Source organism: Notamacropus eugenii, chromosome 3, assembly GCF_028372415.1.
Source record: "Notamacropus eugenii isolate mMacEug1 chromosome 3, mMacEug1.pri_v2, whole genome shotgun sequence".
Classification (NCBI taxonomy): Eukaryota; Metazoa; Chordata; class Mammalia; order Diprotodontia; family Macropodidae; genus Notamacropus; species Notamacropus eugenii.
In genome coordinates, this window is record NC_092874.1 from 59,614,464 (window position 1) to 59,628,124 (window position 13,661).

General features: G+C 37.0%; 1 protein-coding gene across 4 annotated transcripts in view; it reads left to right on the forward strand.

Moving 5' to 3' along the window:
- Positions 1-13,661, forward strand: part of MALRD1 (MAM and LDL receptor class A domain containing 1) — a 1,140,778-nt gene that overhangs the window by 373,071 nt on the left and 754,046 nt on the right. Inside the window, exon 1 of one of the 4 annotated variants that reach the window (XM_072651642.1) lies at positions 1,392-1,440. The exons of the other annotated variants lie outside the window; for them this stretch is intronic. The gene's annotated coding sequence lies outside the window, so the exon portion shown is untranslated. Of the gene's footprint in view, positions 1-1,391; positions 1,441-13,661 lie in introns of those variants that run through there. 4 annotated transcript variants of the gene reach the window in all.

Consider the following 13,661-nt stretch of genomic DNA (forward strand, 5'->3'; position numbering starts at 1 on the left):
CTCACAGGCCACCTGATAAGCTATTACCTGAATAAGAATTCTCCCTACAGTATACTGGAGGAGAAATCATCCACATCTGCTTCAAGTCCTCCAGGGAAGTCACCATCTTGGGGCAACCTAGTCACCTTAGGTAGGTCAGAGTCTAGGGTTTGCAGTTTGCTCTCTCCTCCACCTTGATGCGGTAGCTCTTAAGCCCTCCCCTATAAGACACGGATTTTTGGGTAGTTGATATTTTTTAATGATTGATTTTTATTTTTTTCCCTTGAAATGTCTGTTTTTAACATTTAAATGTTTGGAGTTTGCAAGTAATAAAATTGACTTTTATTTTTTACATGGGAGGTAGGGGTAGGGAGAAAGTTATAGAATTAAGTTTTCTGTAACGGAGGTTTTGCCAAAGTACTACCCTGTACTAGATAGGTTTCATATAAATTGAGTGGAAGGTCTTAGCATTCTTGTCCCTAGTGGAAATGAGGAGGTCAGGTTGAGAACAAAAAGAAAAAAGAAACTCAAAAAAAGAACACTTTTAGGGGAATATTTTCCTTGGAGGTTAAAATAGTTCTATCAGTCTCATTCTAGGAAAGAAAAAGGAGATTTCCTGACTAATAAAAAACTAGAGCATCATTTGAAATTTTTTTTTTTTTAGAGAGCTGTTCAATTTTTCTGTGCCACCCATTGAGGTCAAATAGATACGTGCGTGACAGTAGGGCACAGAAATAGAATAAAAACCCATTTCTTTTTTTGTTGTTTAGAGGAAGGTGATTTTTATTTTATGATTCATGTCATCAGTATGGAAGAGAATGCTAGGAAAATCTAGATCTCATTCATAATATGCCATTAAGTTTGGGGCATGAATAGCCATTTCAGTTTGGAAAGGGCTTTGATAAATCTGTAGGGAAAATGTAAATGTGCTCACTCCTCTTCAATTGCAGCTTAGGGAGTCCATTAGTCATTTTGCAAAAAGGAGCCCATTTGCTCTAAATTACTCCCAGAAAATAGAAGCAGAGGAAACTGATGAACGATGAATGTTCCTTGCCACAACAGTCAGACTAAAAGCCTCTATGGTTGGTGCTGCTGAGGTCTTCAGAAATGAATAATAAAAGTTGAGGACAGAATAATAGAAAGAAAAATGCGTGTCTCTCCTAACTGTAACTCCAACCTACCCTGGCGCAGTCTAGCTAAACAGAATAACTATCAGCTGCTCTAAGTTGGACAATAGATGGCTGTACCTTAGATCTTCTTGTCTTATAAAAGTTTCATTAGCTAGCATTTTTATAGTGCTGTAAAATTTATAAAATATTTCACAAATATCTTTTGCTCTGTTCTCATAACCCTGGTACTATTATACTATAAAACCTTAGATACTATTATTATCCCTATTTTTACAGGTGAAGAAACTGAGGCAGGCAGAGGTTAAATAACTTGCCCAGAATCGCATAGCTAGTAAGTATCTGAAGACACATTTGAACACGTCTTCCTGATTTGAGGTTCAGAGATCTATCCACTATACCACCTAGATGCCTTTTAGTTACTACTTATTAACAGTGACATAACCAGAATGTTAATTTAGTGTGTTTATTATACTCGTCTATGGAATGAACAGTTAAGATATTATAGCTAAACGATTTGAAACAGGAGAAATCATAGTAATTTAGATGTGTATACCATTTGTAGATACAATAGTACTTGACAAGTCCACAAGTTTTATTAAGTACTTACTATTTGCCAGGCTCTATGCAGAGCACTTGGCAGCAATAACATTACACATGATACAAAACCACATTCATTAAGCTCAAAAAAGCATTTATTAAGACAACAAATTACTGTGTAGCTGTCTGTGTGCTGGGTGTTGGCGATACAAAGAATAAAAAAAAAATTCAGTTTCTGTCTTAAAGAGGAGACAACAAACAGGGAAATGGAGGCCAGGTCAGAGTGTTTTAATCTGACGTATCACAGGGATGGTGAGTTGATGTCAAATCAACATGCATTTTTTTAAGCACCTACAATGTGCCAGGCACTGTTCTAAGCTCTGGAAATATAAAGAAAGGCAAAAAAATCCTCACAACAATCTAATTCTAACTCTCAAGGAGCTCATTGTGCTAGGGGAGACAATATACAGATATCTATACACAAACAAGATTTATATACACATTTATATATATATGTACATACACACATTATACATACATATGTTTGTGCGGGTATATGCATATACATGCATAGATAAACAGACAGATAATATCTAAACTAGAGGTGATCTCTCAGGGAAGGGACTAAGATTAAGGATGACCAAGAAATGTTTCTTGCAAAAAGTGAGACATTAGCTGAGACTTGAAGAAATCCAAGGAAGTCAGGAGGCAGAGATGAGGGATAACATTCCAGGCAATTAGCATCCCCTTTTAAGAGGGTATTTTACTACTGACTTGTTAACTGTTCAAAATCAGAGGTAGAAAGTTGGATAGACAAGATGGTCCCATTAGATCAAATGGGAAACAGGGTCTGGATTGGAGCTTTATAAATGGAATGGGCTAGGTGAATATACACTTGCATATCTAGAAGACAGCTCAGCAACAGGGAGAGAATCCTGAGACAGAGTGAGTTGACTGCTCCAGGGACTTGGATCATGTATTTCTGGAGGTCTAGTCTATTTCAGGAGAGAAAAAGTGGGTCAATATCAGGAAAGTTACAAAAATGTAAAGGATGGAATGGGTCTGGGGCTAGCTAAAGAACAGTACACTAGGTAATTTTGTGCTCATTCACTCACCAATTAAAAAAGCTTATCCGCATAATAACTGGTTATTTTTGTTAAGAGGCAGCATGCGATGTCCCAAATTCTGCTTCTGCTTCCCCTTGTGACTGTAGGAAGTGATTGATCTTCTCAGTTCCTCAGGAGGCTTCCTAGACCTTATCTATGTCCCTCTGCATGGCATTCCATCTCTTGGGTGGTGACCTTTAACTTGGATGCACTCCCTCCTCACTATTGTCTCATTCTCTTTCTTCATTTAAACCTCAGTTTAGTCCTAACTTCCACCTCTCCAATTGCAAATGCCCTCCCTCCAAAAATGATTTTGTATCTACTTTGCATGTATTTACAAAGTAATTTCTTTCCGTATAATTCCCCCTTCCAATACAATATAAGCTCCTTGAGGGCAGGTACAATTTGATATTTTTAAACTTTTTTTTTTTTTTTTTGGACTAGGGCCTAGTACTCTACAGTGCCTGGCACTTAGTAGGTACATTATAAATACTAGATGAATTAATCAGCAATGTCATAAGAGAGTTGAGATGTGTGTTGATGGAGTGAGTTTCCCTGATGAAATTATAAATGCTTTGCTACTGTTAAAAAACTATTCAGTGGAGAATGGTTTTGCAGGGAGCAGGTGGCCACAAGGCTGGTGATGAGATGTGGTTCCCCTCCACTCACCTCTCCCCTTCCCCCTCTGCCAGACAAGGATGGAGTTGTGGTAGAAATGTGACCCTGGGGCTAGATTAGCTGGGACTTTCCTGCAGGTCCCTTATTGCCTCCAGATAGGTTTCTGGAGGGGCCCCAGACACAGGAAGCACAACTATCTCCTGGCAATTTCCAGGCAGGAGAGGGCTGTAAGGAGAATGGGGAAGGGGGCTGCCGCTTAGCCCTGTCCTCCCTTTCCCCCACTTCCTCCAAGCCTCCTTGCACTTTTCTCCTTACAAGGAGGCAGATGAGCCCTTGGGCCCTCCCAGGCTAGGGGCCTGGCCCTTGGGCCTTGGGTCTTTGGGGTCTCATTTCCTCCCTTCCCCCACTGTGGGTGGATTCCTGGAGGCTGGCAAGCTAAGCAGCTGTGGCCAGTTCATTTGACTTGTTGACCTGAAGGCTGGTTAAAGAAAAGCCATCAGGATAAAGGTATGTGTTATTTATTAATTCTCTTTTAAAGAAAATGGTAACATAGCACTGTGGAGCCAGGATCAAGACCTGGCTGCCCAGTACAGAAATTGTCTGGCTTAAACATATTTTACTGTGAGAAAGGAACTCTCTTAGCTGAACAAATTGTAAGTTTACTAAGACAAGACAATTAACAAAGTAGTGTCAGTGGGGTTTTATGATCCCAAGCTGTGTAAACTTCCTCTCTGTAGCATATGTCTTTGTGACATACAATAAGAAGAAAATCCCACTACTCTAGTGGCAGGCTTCCTGTCCTAAACAGGTCCTTGAAGTTGCTGACACAAGAAAGTGTACCTTTAATGAAGTTTCAATTGAAATTATAACCCAGGACATCTGTGTTTTTTCCTTATCATTAGCATGCCATAAAAAGGGTCTTGTAAGGAAATTACTAAGTCAGCCCCATTTGCTTAACTGACACATCAAAAGGCATTCTCTGAGTTTACTTAAGATTAGCAAAAGAGACTATTAGGTCCAGACTCTTCTTAATTCAAGCTTTGGCCCTTATTAATGTCCAAAATTTATATAAATATTATCAGATTAATTCTGGCTAAGCAGACTGCCAAGCATCATCTTCTGCAGGCAGCAGTAGCTGTTCCAACTTGGAGGCCCAAGACCATTAAAGCGTGAACAGAATCTACAAACTGGAAATGTATTTCAACTGTCCCATCCTGAAAGTCCCTTCTCAACCCTTCCCTCATGACAGAAAGTATGACTAGAGCTATGTAGAATTAGAACCATTTTTATGTCAACTCCATGACCCCTGTCACTTTAGGAGGTGCTGGATTTTGAGAGTCATCTATATGGGAAAGCTGTCAAGGGAGCCATCTTTGACTCAACCCAATGGCAGTGGCCAGGTCCCTCCTTGTATGAAAACCCCTAGCTCTTCCTCCATGGAGACTATGGGAATCCTGATCATTGATGTTGCTACTAGAGTTGGAAGAAGCTAGAAAACTTAATTCTGGTAGAGAATTGGGCCCAGACTTAACCTCCTGAGGAGAAAGCTGCCCCAGGAGCAGACTGTAGAGCAATAATAGTGGCCTGGCAGCAACTGTGGAGGTGGTTTCCATGATGCGTCTTTGTCATGACATTGGGGAAAAAAGCCAACATAAAATCTGTTTCTCTGGTGGCCTGTCAGGCATCCCCAGATCTTGCAACTTTTGTGGCCCAAGATTGCTGAGCTTCAGAGAAATCTGTAGAGATGTGGACATCAACCTCTTCACCCCAGTAGACTCTTCCCTAGTTGTTTTCCCCATAGGACCAGACTGAACAATGCACTGGGGAGAAGTTTCTGGGACTTAATCTGCTTCCTCTCCCTCTACTCTCTGGTAGACAATTCTGCCTCAGAAATTCTGAGGTCACTTGGCACCCACTAGTTTTAGTGGCCAGGTATTAAAAAAGATCTTGCCATCTTCAGCCTTTAACTCAATAATAAAAGCAGGCAGTAGAGGGAAGACCAGGCCTTCATGTTACTACTAGACTTGGAAGAAATTTCAGAGGAAAAACCCCTGCCCCACTCTCCCGTAATAAAACTTTGGTTTTACAAGGACTGTAGGGATTCTTTGGCACTTTGGACTATATTGGCCATCTTTTGATGTTATAGCAAGTTTGACAGTCTAGTAACAAAGCAAGGTAAAAGAGACTTTCTATTCAAATTTCTACTAATGAAACAAAATAAACGTGTTCTACGTCTGGTAGGTAAAAAAAAGATTTAGTGATAATATATGATTTATCATATTGATCAGTGTTCTTGCAACTGTGTGAATGCTAATAGTATTAACCCTATTTTACAGATTATGACATCAGAAATTTAGAGCTAGAAGGGACCTTAAATACCATTTCCAATGTATAATTTTGCCTTTGTATCACCAATATCTGATATAGGGGAGTTGCTTAATAAATTCATGTGGATTTGGTAATCTGTGATGAGTCAATGGAGATCAAGAGAGATTAATGAGCAAAGTTGAATTGCTTGCAAATTCACCTAGAGAAGATCTGACAACAAAACTAACACTTGTTCCTCAGTACCAAGTGGTCTCTTTCAATCTAGACTCCTTTTTTGTGAAGTGGCACAGTAGATAGACTATGAGTTCTGGGAACTGAATTCAAATATGAGCAAAGACACCAACTAGCTATGTGATCCTGACCAAGTCACTCTGTCTCAGTTTCTTCAGCCATAAAATAGGGGGGATTATAGAACCAACTTCCTAGAATTGTTGTTAGGATCAAATGAGGTAATAATTGTAATATGCTTAGTACATAGGGTTGGCATAGATACATGATAAAAATACCTTTTCTTTTGCAATGAATCAGAATATACATGCAAATATATGTAGGATATACTCTAATATATTCAGAATTTGAAATTCAAGGTAGAGGCCAGAGAGAAAAGGAGTGAGAAATGGATAAGTACAGGGGAAATCTTTGGGAAGAATGAAATAAATGAAACAAAGTAAAAGTAGTAGGGTAGAAAAGGTTACTAAGGAGATAAATGCTTACATTGAAAAAAATGCACAGCATGTAGAATTTGATTTGAACCTAAATGACATGTTCAAGTATAGTTTCTTTGCTCATAGTAAAGGTAGAAATAGAGGGAATCCCAGGGCTCAGACTGAGTTATTTTGATGTCATTCAGTTCATTTCATGGTCCCAGTGTATGATGGGAAATGACAGAACAAAGAGACAAGCATCTTTGAACATCAGAGTCAATCTCTTCACAGGAGGTGTAATACATGGGCAAGTCAAACTGACTGACATTTTCATAGAGAAGGTTAAGAGGGAAATGTGGTTATCTTCCCAAATACCAAATCATCTTTGTTATCATGGTTGAAAACATGGTGCTATAGTGAACATTTTGAATCTGGCCCCTCATAGATCAGTAATTTTTGACATTTAATCTAGAAACAACAAATTAACGAGCATTTATTAAATGCTCTGTGCTACATGCTGGGGTTAGAATTAGGATAAAATGAATTTTTCACCCAGAAAAGTCAGCACCCTCTCAGATATACATGGTTTGAGTGCTAAAGAACCTTGACAGAGAATGAGGAATAAAGACATTAAAAATTATATATCTTGACATACCAAGGTGGTGATGGGGTTATGTTCCAGATTTTCACTGAAGTTCATTTGAAACTCTGAAGACCATTTCCTCTAGAAACAATTTTATAAAAAATTTATTTTTACCTGTTCTCAAAATTTTATTTTTACCCATACCCTATTTGGAATAAGGTCAGAGTTGAAACTACCCTGGGGCAAATAGGGCTTTGTTCTATAACACAAACATCAAGGAAGGCATTTCCTCCCAGGATATACAAGACTTCCTTCCTTCAGAAATTGTGCTTTTTTCCCTCTCTCCTTGTGGACTTTACTGGCTCACATCAATGTAGTAATCTCATCTGTGTGTTGTCCCTCCTTTGGAGTCTACTTCCTCATCCTCCAAATAGTCTAAGTGACAGCAATAGCAATTGTACTCTATTGTCTGACATTGCCTGAGAGGATGAGGGAAAGTCACCTCTAGAATTCTGAGAACTTCAAATCTCATCATTCAATTTCATTTAAGAAAAGACAGCTCTGTACACTTGCTGATGACTGACACCATAGCAAGCATAGCAATTAATATTATATGAATTATTCCTGGGATAGTATTGTTTAAGTTACTGTTAGTTTTGGTGTACTATTTTAAACTCCATAGGTTTCAGTTTTCTATTCTATAAAATTAAGGGGTGGATTAAATGGTCATTAAGATTCCTTTTAGCTTTAAGTGTATAATCTTTTTTTTTAAATTAAATGATTTTATTTGTTTTCAGTGTTTGACAATAATTTCCATATATCTTAGATTTTTTTCCCTTTCCTTCCCCTCATTCCCCCCTCCCTCCCCACTCTCTCCCTGAGATGGTGCACAATCTTATATAGGTTCTACACATACATTCCAATTAAATGCATGTTGCATAGAAGAATTAAAATGAATGGGAGAAAACAAAAACGAAACAAAACATAATACAAAAGAAAATGGTCTATTTCTATCTGTGATCCAATTCCATAGTTCTTTCTCTGGATATGAAAAGTGTTTTGCTTCAAGAATCCATTGGAAATTTTTTAAGTTCATGCATTTCAATGAAGTACTAAGGCTACCAGAAAAATTCCTCACACACTGTGGTTGTTGCTCTGTACAAAGTTCTCCTGGTTCTGCTCCTTTCACTCAGCATCAGTTCATATAGGTCCATATAGGCTTCTCTGAAGTCTTCCTGTTCATCATTTCTTATAGCATAATAGTATTCTATTACATTAATATACCACAATTTGTTCAGCCATTCCCCAATTGATGGGCATCTCCTTGATTTCCAGTTTTTGACCACCACAAAGAGAGCTGCTATAAATATTTTTGTACATGTGGGACCCTTTCCCATTTTTATGATCTCTTGAGGATAGTCCTAGAAGCAGTATTTCTGGGTCAAAGGGTTTGCACACATTTTTGTAGCCCTTTGGGCATAGTTCCAAATTGTTCTCCAGAATGATGGGATCAGTTCATAGCTCCACCAACATGAATTAGTGTTCCAACTCTCCTACATCTTCTCCAACATTTATCATCTTCCTAACATGTTTTGTCATGTTAGTCAATTTGATAGGTACAATGTGGTATCTCAGAGTTGTTTTGATTTGCATCACTCTAATCAACAGTGATTTAGAGCATTTTTTCATATGACTATAGATATCTTTAATTTCTTTCTCTGAAAACTGCCCATTCCTGTATCCTTTGACCATTTATCAATTGGGGAATGACTTGTATTCTTGTACATTTGACTCAGTTCTCTATGTATTTTAGAAATGATGCCTTTATCACAGACACTAGTTGCAAAATTTCTTTCCCAGTTTTCTGCTTCCCTCCTAATCTTGGTTGCATTGGGTTTGTTTGTGCAGAAAGTTTTCAATTTAATGTAATCAAAATTATCCATTTTGCACTTCATAATGTTCTCTATCTCTTGTTTGGTCAAAGCTTTCTCCATTCTCCATAAATCTGACAAATACACTATTCCTTACTCTCCTAATTTGTTTGTAGTATCAATCTTTATACCCAGATCATGTGTCCTTTGGACTTTATTCTTGTGTACAGTGTCAGGCACTGGTCTATGCTCCATTTCTGCCCCATTACCATGCAGTTTTCCCAGCAAATTTTGTCAAGCAGTGAGTTCTTATCCCAGAAGCTGGGGTCCTTGGGTTTATCAAACAGTAGATTGCTATATTCATTAACTACTATATCTTGAGTACCGAGCATATTCTGCTGGTCTGCCCCTCTGTTTCTTAGCCAGTACCAAGTGGTTTTGATGATTGCTGTTTTATAATACAATTTGAGATTCAATAGGACTAGTGTTTCTTTTCATTAGTTCCCTTGATATTATAGACCTTTTGTTCTTCCGGGTGAATTTTGATATTATTTTTTCGAGCTCTGGAAAATAATTATCTGGTACTTTGCTTGGTATGTCACTGAATAAGTAAATTAATTTAGGTAGAATTGTTATTTTTGGTATATTGGCTCAGCCTACTCATGAACAACTGATGTTTTTCTATTTACTTAGATCTGACTTTATTTTTTTGAAGTATTTTGTCATTGCATTCATATAGTCCCAGAGTTTGTTTTGGTGGGTAGACTCCCAGATATTTTTATTGTGTCTTCTGTAGCTTTAAAAGGGATTTCTCTTTCTATCTCTTGCTGTTGGGCTTTGTTAGTAATACATAGAAATGAAGATGATTTATCTGGGTTTATTTTGTAACCTGCAACTTTGCCAAAGTTGTTTATTATTTCAAGTGGTTTTTTACTTGATTCTCTGGGATTCTCTAAGTATGTAATCATATCATCTGCAAAGAATTATGACTTAGTTTCTTCTTCGTCTATTCTAATTCTTTCAAGTTATTTTTCTTCTCTTATTGTTATAGCTAGCATTTCTAATACCATATTGAATAACAGTGGTGATAATGGGCATCTTATTTCACCCCTGATCTTACTGGAAATGCATCTAGCTTTTCCCCTTGCATATGATGCTTGCTGAAAGTTTTAGGTAGATGCTGTGTATTATTTTAAGGAAGGCTCCATTTATTCCTAGACTCTCCTGTGTTTTCAATAGGAATGAGTTTTGTATTTTGTCAAAAGCTTTTTCTGCATCTATTGAGATAATCATGTGGTTTCTGTTAGTTTTGTTGTTTATAGGATCAATAATGCTAATAGTTTTTCTAATATTGAACCAGCCCTGCATTCCTGGTACAAATCTTACCTGATTATAATGTATTATTCTTGTGATAAGTTGCTGTATTCTTTTTTTGCATCTATATTCATTAGAGAAACTGGTCTATATTTTCTTTCTCTGTTTTGACTCTTCCTGTTTTGACTCTTCCAAATTCTTTTTATGATATAAATATGGTTCTGATACCATACCATATTTATATCATAAAAAGAATTTGGTGGGACTCCTTCTTCAGCATTTTCCCCAAATACTCTATATAGTATTGGAATTAACTGTTCTTTAAATGTTTGATAGAATTCACTTGTAAATCCATCTGGCTCTGGAGATTTTTTTCCTAGAGAGTTCATTGATGGCTTATTCAATTTCTTTTTCTGAAATGGGGTTGTTTAAGAACTCAACTTCTTCTTCTGTTAATCTGGGCAATTTATAATTTTTGAAATAATCATCCATCTCATTTGATTGTTGAATTTATGGACATACAGTTGGGCAAAGTAATTTCTAATTACTGTTTTAATTTCTTCCTCATTGGAGGTGAGTTCACTCATTTCATTCTTGATATTGGTAATTTTGTTTTCTTCTTCCTTCTTTTAAATCAAATTGACCAAAGGTTTATCAATCTTATTGTTTTTTTCATAAAAAACAATTCTTAGTTTTATGTATTAGTTCAATAATTTTCTTAATTTCAATTTTATTAATCTCTCCTTTGGTTTTCAGGATTTCTAACTTGGTATTTATTTAGGGATTTTCAATTTGTTCTTTTTCAAGCTTTTTCAGCTGCATGCCCAGTTCATTGATCTCCTCTTTCTCTATTTTCTTCATGTAGGCATTCAAAGATATAAAACCTCTGCTATGAACTGCTTTTGCAGTATCCCATAAGATTTGGTCGGCTGTCTCATTGTTGTCATTCTCTTGAATGAAGTTGTTGATTGTTTTTAGAATTTATTGTTTGATACACTCATTCTTTAGGATTAGATTGTTTAGTTTCCAATTATTTCTTGGTTTATATTTCTATGCCCTTTGATTACATATAATTTTTATTGCATTATGATCTGAGAAGGATGCATTGACTACCTCTGCCTTTCTGAATTGGATTGTGAGGTTTTTATGGCCTAATACATGATCATTTTTCATATATGTGCTATGTACTACTGAAAAAAAGGTATATTCCTTTCTATTCTCATTCAGTTTTCTCTAGAGATCTATCATATCTACCTTATCCAGAGTTTTATTCACCTCTTTAACCGCTTTCTTGTTTATTTTGAGGTTAGATTTGTCAAGTTCAGAGAGGGGGAGATTGAGGTCCCCCACTAGTATAGTTTTGCTGTCTATTTCTTCCTGTAACTCCTTTAACTTCTCCTCTAAGAATTTGAATGCTATACCACTTGGAGTGTGTATATTTAGTAATGAAATTACTTCATTGTCTGTGGTGCCTTTTAGCAGGATATAGTTTCCTTCCTTATCTCTTCTGATTGGATTTATTTCTGCTTTTGCTTTGTCTGAGATTAGGATTGCTACCCCTGCTTTTTTTACATTAGCTGAAGCACAATATATTCTGCTCCAGTCTTTTATCTTTACTCTGTGTATATGCCCCCATTTCAAATATGTTTCTTGTAAACAACATATTGTTGGATTATGAATTTTAATCTGTTCTGTTACCTATCTCCGTTTTATGGGGGAGTTCATCCTATTCACATTCACAGTTATAATTATTGTCTGTGTCTTTCCCTCTATCCCCTTCCCCCCCATTTAAGCTTTTAGTTCTCCCTTCTCCCTTCCCCTCCACAGTAGAGTTTTAATTTTTGACCACTGCCTCCCTTAGTCTTCCCTCCCTTCTTTCAACCCCCCCATCCCTTTTAATCCCCTTTTCCCTTGCTACTTCTTCCCTCCCTTTTAGCCTCCCCTCCCTTTTCTTTCCCCCTTCTCCTTCTACTGCCTATAGAGCTAGTTGTATTTCTATACTTAACTAAGTTTTTGTTCCCTCCTTGAACCCCGTCAGATTAGAGTAACCCACAAACAATGCTCATCTCCCTCCCCTCTTTTTCTCTACTGCAATATGTTTTTGTGCCTCCTCCTGTGATGTGATTTACCTTTTTCTGACTCCTCCTTTTCACATCTCTGATTATAATCCCTTCAAACTCTTAAATCACATTCTTATCATGATATGATTTACTTTACACCACTCCCTCTATCTTTGTATATCCCTTTTATGTATCATAATAAATATACAATTCTCAAGATTAACAAGTATCATCTTCCCTTATAGGGATGTAAACTCTTTGCCCATATTGAGTAACAAGTTTTTTTTCCCCCGTTAACCTTTTTATGACTCTCTTGAGACCTTCATTTGGAGATTGAATTTTCTATTGAGTTCTGGCCTTTTCATTAGGAAGGTCTGGAAATCCCTTATTTCATTGAATGTCCATCTCCTTGCCTGAAATATTATGCTCAACTTTGCTGGGTAATTAATCCTTGGTGGTAGTCCCAGCTCCTTTGCCTTTCAGAATATTGTTTCCAGTTCCTTTGATCTTTTAATGTAGAAGCTGCAGGTTCCTGTGTGATCCTGACTGTAGCTTCTCTATATTTGAATTGTTACTTTCTGACTGACTGCAGTATTTTCTTCTTCACTTGATAGCTCTGCAATTTAGTGATGATATTCATTGGTGCTTTTATTTTGGGATCCCTTTCAGGAGGTGAATGGTGGATTCTTTCGATGACTATTTTGACTTCTGGATCTAGGACTTTTGGGAAATTTTCCTTGATGTTTCCTTGGATGATATTGTCCAGGCTCTTTTTCTCATCATGGCTTTCTGGTAGATCAATAATCCTTAGATTTTCTCTCCTGCATCTATTTTCAAAGTCAGTTGTTTTTCCAATGAGATATTTTGCATTTTCTTCTATCTTTTCATTTTTAGATTCTATTTGACTGATTCTTGATGTCTCATAGAGTCATTAGCTTCTACTTGCCCCATTCTAATTTTTATCAAATTGTTTTCTTCAGTTAACTTTTGCATCCCCTTTCCACCTGTCCAATTGCTCCTTTTAAGGAATTATTTTCTCCAGTTAGGTTTTGTTCTTCCTTTTCCATTTGTCCAATTTTCCTTTTAAATTCTTCTGTGATTATTTTTTCATATTTCTGAAAAATCATTGGCGAGTTTTCCTTCTATTTCTCTAATTTGGCTTTTAAAATCCTTCCTGAGCTCTTTCCAAAATGCTCTTTGTGCTTCAAACCAGTTCATATTCCCTTCTGAAGTTTCAGATGGGAGTAGAGTCTCAATGCTGACCTCTTTGGTATTCATGTTTTGGTCCTTGTCCCTATAGAAAGATTCTATGGTCTTTTCTTTTCTGCTTTGCTTCGTGCTCATGATAATCTTTCTTTTTTTGGCTTTTAAAGTAGATCTCTGCATCTGGGGCACAGGGGGCTCTGTCCCACAGTTCTTGGGCCTAAAACTTGAGGTTTTGTGTGTTGTGGCCTCTGGTTCTTTCACCTAGAAGCTAAAATGCTGCAGCTT